Source organism: Schistocerca serialis, chromosome 5 (genome assembly GCF_023864345.2).
Source record: "Schistocerca serialis cubense isolate TAMUIC-IGC-003099 chromosome 5, iqSchSeri2.2, whole genome shotgun sequence".
Classification (NCBI taxonomy): domain Eukaryota; kingdom Metazoa; phylum Arthropoda; class Insecta; order Orthoptera; family Acrididae; genus Schistocerca; species Schistocerca serialis.
Window position 1 is genome coordinate 792,381,674 of NC_064642.1, and position 21,018 is coordinate 792,402,691.

A 21,018-nucleotide genomic window follows, 5' to 3' on the forward strand; every position below is an offset into this window, starting at 1 on the left:
TTGAAATGGATCCGGTTCCCGAAAATCGAGTTCCCTAAGCAGGTTCGTGTCGTGTAAGAGAAAGCTGTAAGATGCCGGACGAGGTGGGCCTAATGGCTGCAACATTAGGAGGGCCAGCAAGACAGAGAAAGCGAAAGTCGGCAGCCGGCGCCGAGACGCCGCACAGGGAAACGTGACGGTTGCCGGTCGGCCGCTGGACGGAGAGGACCGGAAGAGTTGCGCTGGAGTTTGCAAAACTCTCGTAACGTGGACACCTGTTCTTCTCTGCAAACGACAGTACCACTTGTGTATGTGCGTAGCCCACTGCAGGGCCGAGCAAGTTCACGCGAAGTTACTGGAGGTCCGTTCTGGAACATGCCACGTTCAACAGCTCAGAAGATTTACAGAATTTAATGGAAACAGCTATACCCACTACGTGTAGGGACACGGAAAAAGTATCGACAGGCTTACTTTTTGGTATCGAATATTTTCTTTGACAGTTCACTTGGAATATCGTTGTTTTCGCGAGTCAACTTATTTCTTTCTTCCTAATTTTTAACAGTTTAGTCTGTAATGGAAATAAAAACGTTGCTTTTATATTATTCTGTGTAAAACTTTTGAAAATAGAGGGATTTTAGAAAACAGATAGATTTTAAAAAGCATATAAGGAGAAATTGGTGCCAGTTGAATCTCATCTTTTTATCATACCTAGGTAACGATACCTCAGGGCATTGTTATTTTTCTTTCTATATTCTTATTAGTGTTATGCTTTTCATTAGATAATGAGTGCATAACAGATGACAATAAACGACAAGGTTTGGTTTTTCTTATTCTGATTTGTGTACGCCATTTTAATAGATATTACATGTTTAAGTGCTTATAAAACGCTTACCAAATTTGCTGCTGATCATGCTGCATGTGTATCTGTGTCTGTGCTTGCATATGTGCGTGTTACCGCCGCTTCATCTCTAAAACTAAGGACGATCAATGTTGTTTTCTTCCTCTGTAGGTGCTGAAGAGGAATCAACTGTTTTTTAGAGGATGTCATTGCTGTGGCCGCCCACTTCATACACCATAGCGACTATTGCATCGGCAACCCACTTCACGTCCAACCAACACGGGGTGCCTGCATCACAGGCCGTATATTCGCCAGAAAAAGCTATGTCGTCTGTGTTGTCAACACAAATATTTACCGGCGGCCACAACACAACACCAGGTCTCCACCAACGGCGGACAGGGACCGTTACCTGTTCATAGAGCCTGCAGAACAGCTTCACCAGAGGTAGTAACTAGCCCAGAAACTACTTTGACACGCCAGGCAGATACCTCCACCAATGGATTTTATAAGGCGGCGTTCTGCCGGCAAAAGGTAGTTTGACGCACCTCTTGGAAGGATACAGAGCTGCCGGCCCGATAGCCACGGCCAGACGCCTCTTCTAGCTGGCTGATCTCTTCTCAATGGACTTGGTATGGCCGACAAACCTCTTGGTATTGCAGAACTGTTTATTATGTTCGCTCCCCGTGATGAGTGGGGTCTTTTCTATTATTATTATTATTATTATTATTATTATTATTATTATTAATTGTTACTTTGAACTTATGACGATCCGCAGTTGGGCTCGAGTGGGTTGTTCTTTTCGAGATTGTATTATTGTCTCGCTTTGGTCTGTCCAATAAATTGTTTTTGGACCCGTGTTTTCTGCATTTCTATTCTGCTAATATTTAGTCATAGGCAACGGTCTTGCCACAGTGGATACACCGGTTCCCATGAGATCACCGAAGTTAAGCCCTGTTGGGCGTGGCCGGAACTTGGATGGGTGACCATCCAGCCGCCATGCACTGTTGCCATTTTTCGGGGTGCACTCAGCCTCGTGATGCCACTTGAGGAGCTACTCGACCGAATAGTAGCGGCTCCGGTCAAAGAAAACCATCATAACGACCGGGAGAGCGGTGTGCTGACCACACGCCCCTCCTATCCGCATCCTCAGCTGAGGATGATACGGCGGTCGGATGGTCCCGATGGGCCACTTGTGGGCTGAAGACGGAGTGCTTTCTAATATTTAGTCATAAAATCCACTTACGTAATTCTGCCCGTGTGACCATTACCAAGCGCAGTACGCTGAAATTGTATTTCATCACATGACAAAATAGAAAGTATCTGATATGGTTATTTGTCAATATAACGCCAAATTCTCAAAACATGGACGTAACGATACAAACATAAGGAGTAGACGATATATAAATTTATGTGAACAATTGCAACAATGCGAGGTACTCAGCGTATGGAGGTGATAATGACATATACACACATCAAGTATTTGTTGAAGTTTTGGCAAATGCTGAAACATTTTTCACAGTACTACACTTGATAATGGACAAAAAGCCGAAATTGCAATAGTGGATTTTATGAATAAATATGTTTACAGTCAAAGGCAAATATATGTCCTTTATAAAATTTTACATGACTGTGTACCTCAGCGACGAGAAGTCAATCATTGATAAACGTATCTGTACTGCTAAGGTAGTCCACCTTGAAACTTTGGTTCAAATGGCTCTGAGCACTATGGAACTTAACATCTTAGGTCATCAGTCCCCTAGAACTTAGAACTACTTAAACCTAACTAACCTAAGGACATCACACACAACCATGCCCGAGGAAGGATTCGAACCTGCGACCGTAGCAGCCCCGCGGTTCCGGACTGCAGCGCTAGAACCGCACGGCCACCGCGGCCGGCCTTGAAACTTTCCTCGGTTACTTAGAAACAGCAAAATTTAGTAATCCTTCTGGGCTAAACAGTCAGTTGCGTCTCTATGACAATCAGCTATTTCAATAGAAGGCTGATTTCCATTTCAATCGTCTTTAAATGGCTTCTCCCACCAACAAAACTTCTCGTGGTTGATCACCGTTCGCTGCACTGATAATTTACCACCGTAAAAGAGTTAACAGTGCTTCACCAGTCTCGATATTTTCAACGTAATAAATTCAAATTATTCCTTGCTCTCGTCCACCTCTGCGGATAATTCTGAAATAATCACACTGAATCGAAGTTTGACAGCTTGTGATCCTTCCTCAGTGTCTCAGGAAGAAAAAAAGCATGAAGAAGTGTTACGTTAGAGATTACACTAGTTAATTTCATGCATTTCGCACTTTTAGGTAACTGGACTACGCCTAATCAAGTCCGTCTTTTAACATACCGACTAAAAAATGAATTCGTTTTCGGTTAAAACAGTGTTCTGTTAGAGCCATATTTCATTTTCCTTCTAGTTCAAGCACTGATGTACTTGATTTGTATTTTTCCACTTAACAATGTACTCTCGCTATGACATTGAGTCTACCGTGACTTTCGCAGCATTTCTCACACACTACCTCTTCCCATTGCCGTCATGTCGAGCTTCCTCCAAGAACACCAGATTCATAAGAGAGAGATTTTCACGCATCTCTAATCCCCAGACTCATGGTGGAGCTCAAGAAAGAATTGTTTTTCGAAAATCTGCTAAGCTATAGACCGATATTGCCACGATTCTAATCATAGTTCGTAAACTGCCTATTAGAAAGTGGTGAATTGTATAGAAGTGTATAATTATTGGAAGATGTCTCCAAAACAAAGTTCATCTTCATTGCCGAACATTTGCTGATGAGTTGCAGTCCTCTATAATAAAGAAGAGAAACAATTCAGTCTAAAGAAATACATGAAACAGCGGTAAAAAGTCGACTCGTTCTAGGAGATGAGCTATGTGGAAGGAATCGGACCAGGATTAAATAATCAATCATCAGGTTCAGGAAAATCTCAAAAGTGTACAAATTCAAATATTTATGTCAGATTATTGAACCGGCAGAGATAAATTTCGAAATCTCACAAACAAGTAATTGCAAAACTGTATAGAGTGTACAGGCTCCACTTGCAACAAATACAGTGAAAGATTTCTGTCAGAAGACGTAAAACTACGAAACTGTAATACAGTCATGAGGGAAGAAGTGCTTCATGCATCTGAAGTATGATAACTGGTGACAGGTCGCAAATGAAAAACATCGATAAAAAGAAAGAGTCTGACGAAACTCGTAGAACCAAAACGTGAAAATGGAATGTGTATAACAAGAAATGAAAGAAATGTAACAAGTTAGAGAAAAAAAATCACAGATGCAGTCAGGAAACGGGAATTATAAATTTATCGTCACTTACATAGAATGAATGACAATAGTCTCAAAAGATGGACTTAGCCGCATCGATGAAGGACAGTAACAAAAGGCTAACAGAAACGCAGGAAAATATAAAGGAACTGGCATAGCTAATCATTCAAATCATTCAGATAGCGCATAGGCTCGAAACACACTTAACAACTTATTTACTGAGAAGCATTCTCGAAGAATTACGAGATAGGCGGAAGAACGGAAGAAGAAACACAAGAGATGTAGGGTGAAAAATAAGTAAACGAACAACAGGCTGATTATAATTAAAATTAAACTTCCAAAACTATGTAGAAATAACACCACTGGCCAGAATGACGTCAAATTGCAACGGAACATTATCGGAGAAGGGGAAAAACGTATGGCAGAAGAAAAAAATAGTGTGAAAATCGATCAATAGACGGCCATCTGTGTGTCAGAATACGTAAATGAAAACACGTGTCATGCACACGACCCACTGAAGTAGATATAAACACGCCGGGTACACGGCTTTTCCTCATCTGCCCTATCCTTTGTTATGCTTGTTATGCTTGGATCTCCGCCCCCCCTACCTTTTATAAATCCCTCCAAATCCTTGAACGCCATGCTCTCCACCTCGCCTATCGCATCCGTCTCCTCTCCCCCACGCGGATCCTGTACGATCTCATCCCCTTCCCCCACCTCCTCCTTTTCCTTGAAAGGATATGGATCCTGTACACCTCCCATAAGCTCGATCCTCCTCACCCGCTAGTCTCCCCAATCCTCTCCCACCCCCACCTGCTGCCGCACCTGTATTCCCATGTCCCACCCGGTCTCCATCTCTCAACCCTCCTTACCCTCTCCCAAGGTGGCTTCCACCAGCTCCCCCTTCCTGATGATGTCCTCCTCCCCTCCATCTACCCCTCCTATCAACTTTGACCCTGCCCCACCCCCAACTTCCGGTGTCCTTTCCTTTAGGCACCCTCCCTCCCTTCTCTTCCCTTCCCTTCTCTTTCCTTTTCCCCTGTCCTCTCCCTCAACCCCTCTTCCCCTGGGCTTCCCCTCCCCCTTCCTCCCTCCCCCTATCTCCCCTGCCCGTGGCATCTCTGCTCTCCCCTCTCGCTCTCCCACTCCCCATCCTCCTCCCCCTCTCTTGGCAGGTCCCCAGACTCGCACACGCACAGTGAACATTTGCGCGCCGGAGGTCATCGCCATCAGTGTCTCGTGTGTGTGCCTTCGTTTGTGTTTAGTGTTTGTTCGCCGTCACGCCACCACTGTTCACGTGTACCGTCGCCATCATCCATGTTTTGTGCGCCGTGTCAACTAGTGTCAGTGTGTTTTCTCGTCCAGCGTGAACGGCTCCATGTTTTTTTTGTTTTTTAGTGTCTACATTGTTTTGCCCGCCGTTTTGATTGTATTCTCTGTGCCCCCTCTATGTATTACTTATTGTAAACCTCAAGGCTGAAGAGCGGCGTACTCAGCTGCTGACAGCCCGCCTTGTGTAAGGTGATAAAAATCACAATAAAGGAAAAAAAAACGGCTTTTCCTGCTTTCGCGTCTGCGATGTATTGTCTCAATGCAGGATCGCACTCTGCTTGTAAAGCTGTATTACAGCAGAAGGTCCGGACACTAAAGGGCTTGAAAAAAGGCGTTGGTCCGATGACTGTTGTGGATCTGGAGAAAATGATTCTGAAATTCGAAAAGACGGGTTCAATGGTTCAAATGGCTCTGAGCACTATGGGACTTAACATCTGAGGTCATCAGTCCCCTAGAACGTAGAACTACTTAAACCTAAATAACCTAAGGACATCACACACATCCATGCCCGAGGCAGGATTCGAACCTGCGACCGTAGCGGTCACGCGGTTCCAGACTGAAGCGCCTAGAACCGCTCGGCTACAACGGCTGGCAAAATACGGGTTCTTTTGGTGAGCAACCTGGTAGAGGGAGGAAAGGAATTGATTCGACGTCAGTGGAAGCAGTCGCCAGAGCAATGCAGGAGACGACGAGTGGTGGTGTTCAAACGTGTAGTGGACAGAGAATTGCTTGAACACTGGACACACCCGAGAGCTATCCATTCAAGATTACCCATGTGCGCGAGTTGCTTCCTGTTGACCAGCCAGCAAGAGACACCTTTGCTTTAGAATTTCTTGCTCTGATGGAAGTGGGCAATGATTGGCCGTGGAAGATTTTGTGGAGAGACGAAGCCCACTTCCATCTAAAGGGATATATCAATACATAGCATTGTCGAATATGGGCAACGGAAAATTCACAGACAAATCAAGCAATACCACTTCATCCTGAAAAGGGCACTGTGTGGCGCGGGTTTACGGCATCATTTATCATAGGGCCATATTTTTTCGAAGAGGTAGGTGCTTCCGGTCCTGTTATCGGTCACTGGTAAGCCCTATGGGTGTCTTTTTTTGCGCAACCACATCATTCCAGCTCTCCAACAGCGTGGATGTGTGGATGGAATCATTTTTATCCAAGATGGCGCACCTTCGCACATCGCAAATCCAGGTTAAGCAGCTTCCGAAGCGCCATTTCGGAAATACTAGAATTACAAGCCGCCATTTCCCTACAGCCTGGCTGTCCCGATCACCTGATCTTAATCCGTGTGACTTGTGGCTGTGGGGCTATCTGAAAGATGTGTTCAGTGTCCTGATTGGAAACTTAGCTGCATTGAAGTCACGCATAGCGCAACACATTTTGAACGTGTCCCCGGAAACACTTCGATCGGTTGTGGAACATGCTATTTCTCGATTTCAATTTGTTGCAGAAGACAGCACACTGAACACGTTTTGCGCTAGTCACACGGAAATTAATAACGAGATCTGATTTTGATTGATGATTTTTATGCGGTTTTCCGTATCAGGACAGTTAAAAAGCGATTTTTCCCAACCGATGTAATATTATCTTGTCGTGGTTGAAGGGCTTACATAACTGACAGTCTCAAACCTGCAAACCCAGGCGCATTGAGTAGTACAGCTCGTTTAACACCAAACGTACACCTTGGACATTACTGTATGATTCATTTGTCATTTGTAGTCGACCACTATTAAATTATGCTTACAGCGCCATCTGTTGCTTCATTTTGTAACTATTTATTTTACTTCTGCCTTTTCCCCCTTCTCCGATAATATTCCGATGCAATTTTACGTCATTCTGACCAGACGTGTTATTTCTACAGTTGTTTGAAAGTTTAATTATAATAGCCCTGTATATCGAGCTCTGTAGTCGAGCATAAGCTGAAAGTCACAGCGCAAAGGAAAGACTACTTGAGTTGCCAACTGGCACGACTCCGGGATAGCAATATGATTAATCGTCGGTAGTGGACAGTGTGAGTTAGCGTGCTTTGCACTGCATATAAGAGACAGACACCTGATCTCAACCCGATTGCTAATCATAGTTCACAGATGGCAACGAGCGAGTTCCATACACTTCTCTAAGGTGCACAACTCTAAGGTCCACAACTCTTTTGTGGATACGTGCATGGTGAGCACGGGACCCCGAGCTAGTGCAGCTCTCCCTCCTTTCCAGGCTGCATACCCTCCCTTTCCACATCCCTCCCCATCCCCAATCCTCCCTCTCCCCCCACCCCTTCCCTTCCCCGTCTCCCTCTCTTTGGGAGTATGTTTTCTGCCTACGTCCGGAGACGGACGCTTGTGACTGTAAGACGTGGTTTCTCTTATTTTCTCTCTCTACTCGAAAGTCTCTGTTCTTTCTTTGTGCTTCTCTTTTCCTTGATTCTTCTCTTTACTTTCTTCTCCGCTACATCGTTTGGGATCTCTTCTGTCTTTTTCTTTGTTCCTCTCTTTCTTTTTCTTTTCTCCCTGTGTGTGTCTGAAGGCCGACACACGCGTTCGCATGTGTAGCCGGTGCCGGTGTAAAGGGTAAACAAGTAGGACATGTACGTATCCCTGGTAAAGGCCAGGCCCAGGGAGGGGTGATTACCCGAGCTGGTATCTTCCAAACGTGCTGATTGGTCCCTACGTCCGTTTCTCGGGAGATGTGACCTGAGGTGTGGACAATCACCTAAGACAGGAGTGCCCTCAGAGAGGGCCCCCACTAGGAAGGAGCGCCCCATCGGAGACGCCGGTAATGATGGAGGATATTTCCGCAATGATTTCCTGTACTTCTACAACTTCTGCCCACAAGAGACAGCTAGATGAGTCTCAGCCACGTACAATTCTTCCATCAGTGCCGAAGTTCCTAGCTGTTTCTCAGTCTTACGAAGGTCAAGAGTTCTCCACAGTCAACCCGTTCATTATTCAGAAACGTGACGATGCAATTGCAGGCCCTGCAAAGTCTTGTTCCCGGTTATGAAATGGTACCTTGTTGTTAGAAACCGACAGTGCCCTCCAGGCACAATAATTGCTTCGAACTACACTGCAACGCACCTTTCCTGTCCAGGTGGAAGCGCAGCGTATGCTAAACTTATCGCGCGGGGTGGTTTTTACCCGATCACTCGATGGATTATCAAATGAGGACATTCAAAATTACCTGTCTGACCAGGGCATAACGGCCATACATCACGTAATGAAAAGGGTTGACAAGGGATTGGTACCGACCCGCACTCTCTTCTTGAAATCTGACAGACTTCAACTTCCATCGAACACATGAGATCATTTCAGTTCCTCAATCCTACGCGTTGCTATCGGTGTCATCAGTTTAATCATACCAGCCAGTCGTGTTCCAACGCTGCCAAATGCGTTATATGTGGCAGAAATACCCATGAGTGTGGTTGTTCACCTCCATCGTTGTATCAACTGTATGCTTCCTCTAGAGATTGCCCTGTTTTTAAAGATGAACGAATTATTCAGGAAATCTGAGTGAAGGAAAATACGTATACCTTTGCTGCTCTTAAGTTATTCGCCAGGATAAAGGCCACAGTGCCCCCAGCAGGTAAATATAGCACTGTTCTCGCCTCTCCTCGACCTACTAAGGAGGTAGCCACATACACTTGCGATCTCACCTATAGCGCCACGGTCGTCAGATCGGCCAGCCAGAAATCGCCCGTTCAACCTCCCCACTATTATCCGCTCAACCTTCATCGGCTTCTGCTAAATCACTGGCCCTAAAATCGAAATCGGACGCCCAGACTTAAAAAAAAAGCCTACTGGAAAAGATTTTTTATCTACCCAGACCTCACAACCATCGAGTCCTCCTTCATCTCAACGGCCTGCTTGCAAGAAAGTGCATAAGAAACAAAGTTTCTCTCCTTCTCGCCCTTCTACAGAGCCACCCAGCAGTAGCCGTCCTTTGCCGTCTACCGTGTCGCCGAGAAGCACCGCTGGCGGCCGATCAACCAGCCGATCACTGGCGGCAGGAGTTGCCCCAAGCAGCCCATGGATCAGGATCTTCTGTCTTTGGCTGAATGCTGTTCCACGCCGTCGACTGTCGGCTCTCAGCGGTCCTTGAGTTGACGGCAACCGAGGTGAGATTTTTCTCTTTTCTGTCCACCCTATGTCAGTTATCCATTGGAATGTCCGCAGAATTCGCCCCAGTCGGGATGAACTGTCGATGCTCTTACGATCCTATTCCCCAGTCGTCTTCTGTCTTCAGGAAACAAAGCTACATCCCCACGATCGCTTTGCCTTCTCTCATTTTCAATCTGTCCGATTTGATCTCCCCTCTGTTGATGGCGCTCTGCCACATGGGGGCCTTAGGGTTCTTCTCCAGATACTATCCATTATCACCCAATCCCCTTAAACAGTTCCTTCCAAGCTTTTGCTGTACGTTTTTCCCTTTCTGGATACACCTTCTCTCTTTGTAACACACACATTCCATCATCCACGCCAATGACAAGAGCCGATCTCCTTCATTCCTTCGTCAGCTCCCACCCCCCTATTTGCTGGTTGGGGACTTCTACACCCACCTTGTCCGAGAGGCTCCCTATTAAGTGACCTCTTCCACCAGTCGGATCATCTTTGCCTCAACATTTTGGAACCTACATTTTTGTCTGCCTCCACGTCAACCTTCTTTCATCTGAACCTTTCGGTCTATATTGTTCACCTAGCTCGGCGGGGTGCGTAGTAGACTAGCCTCCACGTGGTGCACCCCGGGCAACGTGATTATATCGCGGCTAAATAGTCTACAAACTTGGCTACCAGACTATCCTTTGGGATCTCCTGGTAATTCAAAAATGCAACGAAGCGACCAAACGAACGATTCCTTTGGGAACCATCCGACTAGAAGATTGGGACCATCAGTCCGGATCTGCCAGCTAAATATTGAGGGAATTAGTCGATCCAAATCTGAATATCTTTCAAAGTTTCTATTGGGCAATAGCATCGATGTGATACTCCTTCAGGAAACACATACCGACTCGCAGGAAAACTTACAAAGAAGAGGACTTATTCAAGGCTTCCAACAAATAGGCGCAACATATCATCACGTCTATGGCTCCGCCACATATGCCCGATCCGATATTGAACATGCACACCTGCTGTCCACAAGCACAGAAAGCAACACCCATGTGGTTGATATAAAAGTAGACAACATAAGACTTATAAATGTCTACAAACCACCAAACCAAATCTGGCCAAGTATTGTAATACCCGCACATGAACATCCAACGATATATGCCGGTGATTTTAATAGCCATCATGAAATGTGGTGATACACCCAAGGAGAGGGGCACATTCCACTCGGCCGCCTGGCGCAGGGACTACAATCCGGACCTCTGCTTTGTAACTATCGATAACGAGGGAAAACCAGTGCCTATACATAAAAGGGTTGCCACAGATTTCCCACACAGCCAGCATAGGCCTGTTATTTTAGACATCGGTGTCACTGTACTCCTGATACGGTCCTTCCCTCGACCTAGATGGAATTTCCAAAAAGCTGACTGGCAGAAGTATTCAGCGGACCTTGATAAATGCATCCGGTTTATACCGTCAATACCTAAATGCTACGATCGTTTCAGGAAAGCTATAATTACCACAGCTAAAAAACACATCCCTAGGGGGTTTCGAAAAGAATACATCCCAGGATGGGATGCAAAATGCCATCAGCTATATGAGGATTTTACTAGTATTGGTGACCAAGAAATACCTGATGACCTCCTCCACAATCTAGATTCCGCAAGAAGACAACGATGGACTGAAGCAACTGAAAGAATGAATTTCACTCAATCAAGTAGGAAGGCATGGAGTTTGTTACGTAAACTCGGAGGTACGACAAGACCAGCCCAGAAAAATCCAACCATAACACCAGAGAAAATTGCAAATAACGTTGTCGAAATGTCAAGAGCTCCGAGAGACAAACAATATACCAGGATGATTAAGCGCGAACTCAGAACACTAAAAAAGAATACTCCAAATATATCAGAGCTTTCCAGACCATTCACTGAGGATGATGTCATTACTGCCCTCAAGGATATGAAACCGGGCAAAGCCCCAGGTTTTGACAACATACATCCAGAATTTCTAACCTATGCTGGAAAGAACGTAGTCAAATGGCTGGCAAATTTCTTTTCGAACATTTTGACTACAAACCATCTCCCTAGAGAATTCAAAAAGGCAAGAATAATAGCTTTGCTGAAACCAGGGAAACCAGCAGACCAACCGCTAAGCTACAGACCAATGGCACTTCTTAGCTCTACATACAAACTTCTCGAACGACTTGTCCATAATCGAATTAGCGGCATTATTATGGAGAACTTACCTATAGAACAGGCAGGCTTCAGACTTGGCCGTAGTTGCTGTTACCAAGTTCTGGCATTAACATCCTACATAGAGGCTGGCTTTCAACAGAAATTGAAAACAAGTGCTGTATTTCTAGACTTAACATCTGCATATGATACTGTTTGGAGAGATGGAATAATTTACAAACTCTTAAGAGTGATTCCTTGCCAGATTTTAACATCCTTAATACATAATATGCTGAGTAACAGAACCTTCCAGGTCACCCTAAACGGAAAGACAAGCAAAACAAAACTTATTAACAACGGGCTTCCGCAAGGCTCCGTATTGGCCCCTCTTCTGTTTAACCTCTATATAGCAGATCTCCCAAACACAAAGTCAAGAAAATTTTGCTATGCGGATGACATAGCATTGGCTACCAGAGACTCTTCAATACAGAGGAAGTCCTTAATAATGACGTTGAAATACTATACAATTATTTCAAGAAATGGAGACTCAAGCCAAACCCTAACAAAACTGCGGTATCTACATTCCATCTTAATAACAAAATGGCAAATGAAATTATTAACATAAAACTCGGAAACACAAACCTCAAACATAATAAGTTTCCAAAGTACTTAGGTATAACATTGGATCGCACTCTTTCTTACCGAAAACATCTGGAGAACACCACTGCAAAAATTGGAACATCATTCAAAAACTTTGCGGTACTACTTGGGGAGCTAACGCAAAAACATTACGCACCTCATCTATCGCCTTAGTGTTCTCTGTGGCTGAGTACTGCGCTCCAATCTGGATTAATAGCTGTTGACAGGCAATTAAATAACACAATGAGGTTGATTTCTGGAACTGTTAAATCAACGCCCACGTACTGGTTACCGGTGCTATGTAATATCCTGCCCCCGGACCTGCGTAGAAAAGTGGCCCTACTGCACGAATTCAGAAAGATTGAGACAAAACCAGAACTACCAATTAAAGAAGAATTCTCACAACTGCGACACACTCGATTGAAATCAAGAAAGCCACCCATACGCACAGCTGAGCAGCTTCAAAATAATAACTATGACCACGTGAAACAATGGAGACTAGATTGGAACCAAAAGACAAATGACCAACTACAGACCTGGTTTGAGAGCTATAACCGCAACATCTCTGGAATGGAGCTAACACGGAAAACATGGTCCGCATTAAATCGAATACGTACTGGACATGGCAGGTGTGCGGATTCACTACACAAATGGGGAAGAGCGATGTCACCAGAATGCGACTGCGGTGCCCCTAGACAGACGATCCAACACATCCATGGTGAATGCTCCTTGCGAGCATATGCAGGGAACTGGTCCGACTTCCTGGAGGCATCCCCATCGGCACTAGAATGGATCTCAAACCTCGATATAACCTTTTAACTGACCAATATAAACATAAATTATATTCATGATTGTTATAAGATTTTAATGTCTAACACTTGATGTATTAATGTTGCATGTATAGCCATACGCTAAATAAAATAACCTAGCTCGGCAATTTGAATGGTTCGCTCTTGCTGATACACACTCGAGTGACCATTTTCCGCGTGTCCTTAGATTACAGCCACAACTGCCATCTATGCGCCCAAGACGCTGGAACTTTTCCCAAGCCGATCGGACACTTTTCTGCTCTCTAGCAACATTTCATGACCATTAATTTCCTACCATCGACGACCAGGTCACTCATGTTACGGAAGTTATTCTTACAGCCGCGGAACGTTCAGTACCTCGTACCTCTCCTTTGCCCCAACGCCTCCCGGTTCCTTGGTGGAACGAGACGTGCCGTGACGCAATATGCAAGCGGAGACGTTTTCCGCCACCATCCTACATTGGCCAACTGTATCCGGTATAAGCAGTTACGTGCACTATGCCGTAACATCATCTGCGATAGCAAGAAGGCAAGCTGGGACTTCTTTATCAGCTCCTTGAACACCTTCACTGCCTCATCTGTAGTTTGGAGTCGAATTCGACGGTTATCCGCCACGTCTAGTTTCTCCCCGATCTCTGGGCCTACTGTCGCGCAAGTTACCTTAGCGGACCCATTCGCAATTTCTAACTCACTGAGTCAATACTCTGCTCAGATTTCGAGCACCTCAAATTACCTGCCAGCCTTCTTCCCAAAGAAACGAGCAGCGGCAGTGCGACCTCTTGCTTTTTCCTCTCAAAATTACGAAATCTATAAATCGTCGATTGTAACATCGAAACTAAAATATTTTATAAAGTAATTCCTTGCCATTAATTTTATCTTGAAATATGGCATACTACGTATAAAATTATATGAAAGTTTTCAGAAAAGTAACTGAGATAATATTGACCTATCCAAAATTCGAAAAATAATACTGGTATCACAACTACTGTTGAGGAAATGTGATACTAGAGGAGGGTGTCCCGTTACAATAGGAAGCATACTCCGTTAAACCCGGTTCAGGCCTCAGTATCTTTTGATGTGGTATTTAGTCGACCATTGGAGTTTCTAAATTAATATTTGGATCAATGATTTAATGTGCAGCTGGGATATGGTAGTCATCCCTCCGCTTGCCTATCTTGCTAGTTGTCGTTAGCAGTTAACATTGTTTTTCATAGAATGTTGATGCTAATGCTTTGCAATTATTTAATAGAATAAGTAAGCGGTTTGTTTCATTTGCATTTTTATCCGAAGAAGAACGTAGTTCCCTTCAATTCACTGATATATTCCTTTGACTGAACGTTAGTTATATAGGGTGAGTCACTAACTATTGCCACCAAGAGTAACTCCGAAAGTATGATAAAAGCTGAAAAGTTTGTGGGACAAAAGTTGCATGTGACAGTGGGGGCCATAATATGTCGTTGGTTTTTTGTTGCTAGGTGGGGTCGCTTCAGAGATATGAAGGTTAACTTGGTTTTTCTAAAATGGAATGCTATAGTTTGGTACTTATTTTCTGATAGCTGCTATCGAGACGAATCCAATGATGTGTAACAGTAAGGTCTACGAAGGTCTCAAAGGTGGCATGAACGTCCATTTACAGAAGGTCTTCGATGTGATGACCATTGGTATCAATGCAGTGCTGCAATCTTCTTATCATGGATTGAGTGGTGTTCCTTATCACATCGGCACTTATCGAAGCATATGCTGTGACAATTCTCTCTCGCATATCTTCAGGTGTAGTTGGAACCTCTTTATAAACAATATCTTTTACGAATCTCCACAAGAAAAACTCCAGAGGCGTCAAGTCTGGCGAACGAGACGGTCATAATACATCTCCTTCGCGTCTAATCCAACGATCTGGGAGTTATCTTTGCAGCTCATTTCTAGTCATCAGCGAAAAATATGGCGGACACCCATCGTGTTGATACCACATTCTGTTCCTTGTTCCTAAAGGTATTTCTTCCAATAAAAGACCTAATGTTTTTTGCAGGAATGTGGTGTACTTCCAACCTTTAAGATTTTCTTCGATGAAATAGGGGCCTATAATTCTGTCCTCCAAAATCCCACACCATACATTCATCTACCACGGTTTTTGGTGTGCAACTTGCCGCAGCGAACATGGATTTTCAGTTGCCCAATAAGACATGTTATGCAAATTAACATTTCCATGGCTCGTGAATGTGGCCTCGTCAGTAAATGAAATCAAATTAATAAATGTGTCATCCCTCTGAATCTGAAGTTTAGCTTATCGGCAGAATAAAAAAAAAATGGTTCAAATGGCTCTGAGCACTATGGGACTTAACATCTGAGGTCATCAGTCCCCTAGACTTAGAACTACTTAAACCTGACTAACCTAAGGACATCACACTCATGCATGTCCGAGGCAGGATTCGAGCCTGCAACCGCAGCAGCAGCGTCTCGATGGCCGCTATCAGAAAATGAGTACCAAACTATAGCATCCTATTAAAAAAAAAAAAAAAACCAATGTTGACCTTCATATCTCTGAAGCGACCCCACCTAGCAACAAACAACCAACGTCATATTATAGCCCCCGTTGTCCCATGCAACTTTTGTCCCACAAACTTTCCAGCTCCTATCATACTTTCGGATTTGTTCTTGGTGGCAATAGTTAGTGACTCACTCTGTATAGTTGGATTATTGCAGTTTCCCACCTTACGATTCTATGTTGGAGAATTTCAAGACAGCGATGTCGTTGCGTATTTTACAGTTAAAGTAGGTTCATTACCCCGATAGGTTCCACACATACCGCAGGATATTGCAAAAATGACTTTCTTTTTTTTAAAAAAAAGATTTATTTAATAACGAAAAATTGTAGTACTGCTGCTCTGGCTAATTGATGTCTCTGTTCTTTTTTTAAATTGGTTATTAGTAAAAAATTTAAAAAAAGATATTAGAACCGAGACCAAACAAATACCGAAAAATACCGGTTATTCAGAACTAAAATATCGGTATCGGTTTTAACCAGTCGGTTTTTCCCACCCCTAGCCCATATGGCAAGCGGCCTCCACCTGAATGTATCTTACATCATTTTTTTAAATTTTTTAATGGCTTTTAGCCGATTCATAATGACGGCCAGAGCAACGTGTCTGGACTACTGGGGAAGTCCATTAGGCAGAGGACAGTAGCAAAAAACACAATTTGGCCGGTGGCGCCCGCGGTGAGCGAGCTAGGCCGGCCTCCTACAACAGCAAAGAGGCGGGCAGAGGGCAGCGCGCGGCCACTTAATCAGCCAGGGTCGCTGTTCCCGTGTCCGTCCGCGGCCACTTGCCGTGCGTGCCGTCGATAGGGCCGGCGGTGGCGCACTGCGGCGGCGACTCGCCGCGGAGGACTCTACTGTCTACTGTGGCCGCTGCTGCTGTCTGGGTATTAAGTTCTCGTATGCACCGAAGAAGCTAGTACACCTGCCTAACATCGTGTAGGACCCCTGCAGCGCGCACAAGTGTCGCAGCACAACGAGGCATGGACTCGACTAATGTCTGAAGTAGTGCTGGAGGGAACATTCACACCATGAATGCTGCAGATCTGTTCGTAGAGCACGACGGTGTGATTGGTGGGGGGGGGGGGGGGGGGGGGGGGAGAGGTGGAGATCTCTCCCAAGCAGCTCGTCAGAACGCTTCCGATATATGCTCAATATTGTTCATGTCTATGGAGTTTGGCGGCCAGCGGAAGTGTTTAAACTAAGAAGTGTGTTCCTGGAGCCACTCTGTAGCAATTCTGGACGTGTGAGGTATCGCATTGTCCTGCTCAAATTGACGGACATGAGTGCAGGTGATCAGACAGGATGCTTACATACGTAAGTCGTATCTAGACGTATCAGGGGCTCCATATCACTCCAATTGCACACGTCCCACTCCATTACAGAGCCTCCACCAGCTTTAAAAGTCCCCTGCTGACATGCAGGGTCTATGGATTCATGAGGTTATCTCCGGACCCGTTCACGTCTATCCGCTCGACACGATTTGGAACAGGACTCGTCCTACCAAACAACACGTTTCCGGTCATCAACAGTCCAATGTCGGTGTTGAAGCGCCCAGGTGAGGCGTAAAACTTTCTGTCGTGCAGTCATCATGGGTATACGAGTGGTCCTTCCGCTCCGAAAGCCTATATCGATGATGAATGGTTCGCACGCTGACACTTGTTGATGGCCCAGCATTGAAATCTGGAGCAATTTACGGGAGGGTTGCACTTATGTCACGTTGAACGAGTCTCTTCAGTCGTCCTTGGTCCCATTCTTGCAGGATCTTTTTCCGACCACAGCAATGTCGGAGCGTTAATGTTTTTCTGGAGTCCTGATATTCACGGTTTACTCGTGTTATGGTCGTACGGGAAATTTCCCACTTCATCGCTTCATCGAACATGCTGTATCCCACCGCTCGTACGCCGACTACAACACCACGTTCAAACTCAATTAAACTTTAATAACCTCCCATTGTATCAGCAGTAACCGATCTAACAATTGTCGACCACAGCGCCGTCTTCTGCCTGTTTACATATCTCTGTATTTAAATACGCACTCCAGTGTATTTTTCTAATAATAATAACAGCAAGTAACAACAGCAATAATAACGGCAGCACTAAAATAGTGTATAGACAATTGCAGAAAATTGATTTGGGTTAACCAAAAGTAATCAAGTGAAATAATAAAATAAATAATAATAATAATAATAACAAAAGTAATAATTAAAATATGATCTGTAACAGGAAGAACTCTAAAATTCTGTGATAAAGACCAAATGCAATTTTGATAGAAAACAAGAATCTTTGAATTCAATGTTTAGCTTTTGCTAACTACCTTAGAATGTTATCCGGAGACATACCAATGGTAACAAGAAAAATCATCATTTTGAAAAGAATTGCAGAAACAAAAAGCTGTCTTCAAATAACTTATACAAAAACAGAATATATGTCAATTATAAAATATGCTTCAAGTTTCATGAACGCAGACTACGAAAAGATAAAAAGGGTCCATACATGTAAAAATGTGGGTGAGGAAATACACAAGAACGATGTATTTTTATTATTTTTATGGTTTTAGGGTGCAAAACTGCTACGGCCATAAGCGCCGATTCTGTGGCTTAGGAAGGGTAAAAAACCGAATTTTAAATCAGCAGCAATGGGAGCGAAACTCAACAAGGAGGCAAACTAAAAACGGAAGGTAATTGTGGTGTCACCGCCAGACACCACATTTGCTAGGTGGTAGCCTTTAAATCGGCCGCGGTCCGTTAGTATACGTCGGACCCGCGTGTCGAGACTGTCAGTGATTCCAGACCGAGCGCCGCCACACGGCAGGTGTAGCGTAGAGAGACTCCCTAGCACTCGCCCCAGTTGTACAGCCGACTTTGTTAGCGATGGTTCACTGACTACATACGCTCTCAGTTGCAGAGACGACAGTTTAGCATAGCCTTCAGCTACGTCATTTGCTACGACCTAGCAAGGCGCCATATTTAGGTACTATTCTGAACAGATAATATTGTGAATCATGTACCGTCAAGAGCGACGTTCATCATTAATGGATTAAAGTTAAGTATCAGACTAATTACGTCCGCTTTCTGAATTCTCATTCCTTGTCATGTTCCAGACCTCACGTCAGTATAGTTCTTCCCTCCTCACGCCAGCCTGCGTGAGCTAAAACGCGTGCATTTCGGCCTCCTCTCGTAACACGGTGTTGGCTCTTCTGCCAACACAACAGAAACCTTAGAAATCTGCTATTGAAGGGGGAATGTTGTCCCAGAAAAAGAGCTTCAAATGACCCATGTCATCTCACTTAAACTGATAAAATCTAGGACGCGATCGGCTAAGTGCGCGTCATCTGCAAAAACGGAAGATGTATCAGGCGACAGCTATAAACGGGCTCGTAGCGGTGTAAAATAGGGGCACTGAAGTAAAAGGAGTCTCACCGTCCACGGTTGAGACCAGTGGGGACAAAGCGGCGGAGGATCGCCACTTAAAAGATGTCTATGGCTAAAAAGACATGCCCAATCCGGAGTCTAGTTAAAATTACCTCCTCCCGATGACGAGGCCGGGAGGAAGAGGTTCAGGCACTGGGAAGAGGTTTTATGTCCCGTAATTTATTAATGGGGAAGTGTAGACCAATTTGTGGGCCATAAAGGAGCAACGAGACGACATAAAGAGCTCTGTAGATCGGCAAAGGGAACCATGCGAACAGCGGCCCGAGGGAGAGAAACTGCAGCCTTGGCCGCTATATCGACTGCCTCGTTTCCGCGGATACCAACAAGCCCTGGGATTTATAGGAATGCCACGGAGATGCCCCCCCCCCCCCCCCCCAAGTGGAGCATGTGGAGGCAGTCCTGAATCCGGTGGACCAGAGGGTTGTCGGGATAAATGGTTCAAATGGCTCTGAGCACTATGCGACTTAACTACTGAGGCCATCAGTCGCCTAGAACTTAGAACTAATTAAACCTAACTAACCTAAGGACATCACACACATCCATGCCCGAGGCAGGATTCGAACCTGCGACCGTAGCGGTCGCCCGGCTCCAGGCTGTAGCGTCTAGAACCGCACGGGCACTCCGGCCGGCGGTGGTCGGGATAAAGAGCTTTGGGGTTGAAAATAGAGCTGAGCGAATCCGAGCATATAATTTATTGTATCCGCTTATAGCGACGAATGTATTGGACAGCCTGGAGAACTGCGTAAAGCTCCGCAGTAAAAGCCGAACACTGGTTGGGAAGCCGAAATAAGGGTGTTACCAACAATATAGGCACTCCCAACACCAAATGCGGTCTTTGAGCCATCAGTGGAAACAAATGTGGCATCCTTCATTTGTGCGCATAGAGCAGCAAATGCCCGACGATAAACTATATGGGGATACTATCCTTGTGAATCTGGCGAAGGTCACGGGGAAGGCAGGTCCGGGATCGAAGCCAAGGTGGCGCCATACCCCCATTTGTCAAGAAAGCTTTAGGAATTTGGAAGGGAATGGAATGTAGCAGTTGACAGAAACGGACTCCCAGTGGTAGCAGAGAGGAAGAGCGGCCTTCACACCCTAAATCCATGGTGGCGTCGAAAAAAAGAGCATGGGTCGGATGAGCAGGCATGGAAGACAGATGACTAGCGTAACAGCTCAGAAGGACAGCTCGCCGATTGGACAGCGAAGGTTCAGCAGTCTCAGCATAAAGGCTCTCCATGGAGCCGGTGTAAAAAGTGCCGGTGTAAAAAGCTCCAGACGCTTAACGCAATCCCGGGTGGTGGACAGAGTCGAGACGCCGAAGAATAGATGGCCATGTAGAGGAGTAAACTATGCTTCTATAATCCAATTTAGATCGCACTAAGGCGCAATATAGATAGAGCAGGACCACTCGGTCCGCTCCCCAGGAGGTACCGCTCAGAACAAATGGTTCAAATCGCTCTGAGTACTATCTGAGGTCATCAGTCCCATTGAACTTAGAACTACTTAAACCTAACTAACCTAAGGACGTCACACACATCCATGCCCCAGGCAGGATTCGAAGCTGCGACCGTAGCGGTCGCGCGGTTCCAGACTGAAGCGCCTAGAACCGCTAGGTCACACCGGCCGGCCACTCAGAACAAGGAGGGTGTTGAGGTTGGGGGATCACAGAGAGCGAGCCGAAAGATATGAAACGTGGGGAGACCAACACAGTTTTGTGTCAAACACAAGTCTCAGGAATTTGCCGATGTCCGCGAAAGGAAGGTCGACAGGGCCTAGATGTAGGGGAGGCGGAGAAAACTCTGTATGACGCCAAAAATTTACGCATGTGGTCTTACTGGGAGAAAATCGCAAGCCTGTTTCGACGCTCCGTGGGTGGAGGCAATCGAGA

At 45.2% G+C, this 21,018-nt stretch overlaps 1 pseudogene; it reads left to right on the forward strand.

Moving 5' to 3' along the window:
• The first annotated feature begins 1,710 nt into the window (after window positions 1-1,710).
• Window positions 1,711-1,827, forward strand: LOC126482441 (5S ribosomal RNA; annotated as a pseudogene).
• The last annotated feature ends 19,191 nt before the right edge of the window (window positions 1,828-21,018 follow it).